Genomic DNA, 2,020 nt, shown 5'->3' on the forward strand with positions numbered 1-2,020 from the left:
CCAGTGGGGGGCATGCAGGAGGAAGCCGATCGATGATTCTCTCTCATCATTGATGTTTCTATTTCTCTCTTCCTCTCTGAAATAAATAAAAATATATTTTGGAGAAAAAGGAAAGAAAAGCTACAGTCATTTGAGACAAATGGATGATTTTATAAAGTTAAAATCAAAAGACTTAAAACATGGAAAATTCATTAAGTATGATTAAATAATAAAACACAAAGTGACCACAATAATTAAAAATATGTTTAAATCGCAGACCTGGGAAATGGACTGTTCACAGCCTTCTCTGGAGAAGAGAAACTCCTTACGTGTTCTGACAGCACTGCACCTACGGCTTATTTTCAGTGGTTGGTGGAACATGAATAGGAACCACATTGTTGCGTGGAGACGTTATTTTCACGTCTGACATTTGCTTCTGGGAAACAGTGCGGTATATCTCTGCCAGAACTCTCTGAAAAGCAGCTTCTACATTTGCAGAGTCTAGAGCTGATGTCCCAATGAATGACAAACCATTCTTTTCGGCAAAAATTCTTGTTTCATGCGTAGGAACTGCCCTGAGATGACGCACATCACTCTTATTGCCCACACGCATGATGACAGTGTTACTATCAGTATGATCTCTCAGTTCTTCCAGCCATCGCTCTACATTTTCATATGTGAGATGTTTAGCAATGTCACCAACCATTAAGGCACCTACAGCCTGCAACATGACAGTATGCTGATGTGATAGCTCAAAATCGCTCTTGCCCAGCTGTGTCCCATATCGGTGCCTTTATTGTTTTCCCATCAACCTGGATGCTTCATGTTGCAAACTCTACTCCAGTGGTGCTCTTGCTTTCAAGATTAAACTTGTTTCAAGTAAATTGAGACAAGAGATTATTCTTTCCAACACTGGAATCTCTGATAAGGACAACTTTGAAGAGGTTGACGTATTTGTCTCGTGGGCGCCCATAGCAAGGAGTGAAGGGGTAGAAGTAGCAATGGAATGGGTGGGACGAGGGGGAGGTTGCTGCAGGGGGTCCCCCCCTTTTTAATGTTACTATCATTTTATTTTTTTCAAGTTTAGAAACATTTTTCAATTACAGTTGACATTCAATATTATATTAGTTTCAGGTGTCAGACATTTATATAACTTATGAAGCAGTCCCCCCATAAGTCTGGGACCCACCTGATACCATACAATTGACTACCATATATTCCCTATGCCATACTTACATCCCTGTGATTACTTTATAACTGCAATTTTTACTTCTTAATCTATTTTCCCTTTTTTACTCATTCCCCAACCCCTTCCCATCTGGCAATCATCAGTTGTTCTCTATCAGTGAGTTTGTTTCTATTTTGTTTGTTCATTTATTTTGTTTTTAGATTCCACATATAAGTGAAATCATATGGAATTTGTCTCTCTGCCTGACTTTTTTCACTGAGCTTATTACTCTTTAGGTCCATCCATGTTACTGCAAATGGCAAAGTTTCATTCCTTTCTATGGCTGAGTATATTCCATTGTACATATGTACCACAGTTTATTTTATTTAAAATTTTTTAAATAAATCTTTATTGTTGAAAGTATTACATTGTCCCCTTTTCCCCCCATTGTCCTCTCCCACCCCCCTCCTCCCAAGCCTTCACCACCCACTGTCTGTGTCCTTGGATTATGCATATATACATATGAGTTTATTGGTTGATCTCTTTCCCCGCTCCACCCTCCCCTGCCTTACCTCTGAGGTTTGACAGTCTGTTCATTGTTTCTATGTCTCTGGGTCTATTTTTGTTCATCAGTTTATGTTGGTCATTAGATTCCACATATGAGTGAGATCATGTGATATTTATCTTTCTCCAACTGGCTTATTTCACTTAGCATAATGCTCTCCAGTCCATCCATGCTGTTGCAAATTGTAAGAGTCTTTAAAGCAGTATAGTATTCCATTGTGTAGATGTACCACAGGTTTTTAATCCACTCATATGTTGATGGGCACTTAGGCTGTTCCCAAATCTTAGCTATTGTAAATTGTGCTGCTA

The 2,020-nt window shown here is 39.0% G+C and overlaps 1 pseudogene; it reads right to left on the bottom strand.

The window, feature by feature from the left end:
• Positions 1-341: 341 nt before the first annotated feature.
• LOC118658577 lies at positions 342-1,046 on the bottom strand (annotated as a pseudogene).
• Between the last annotated feature and the right edge of the window lie 974 nt (positions 1,047-2,020).

This window comes from Myotis myotis, unplaced genomic scaffold, assembly GCF_014108235.1.
Source record: "Myotis myotis isolate mMyoMyo1 unplaced genomic scaffold, mMyoMyo1.p scaffold_m19_p_6, whole genome shotgun sequence".
Classification (NCBI taxonomy): Eukaryota; Metazoa; Chordata; class Mammalia; order Chiroptera; family Vespertilionidae; genus Myotis; species Myotis myotis.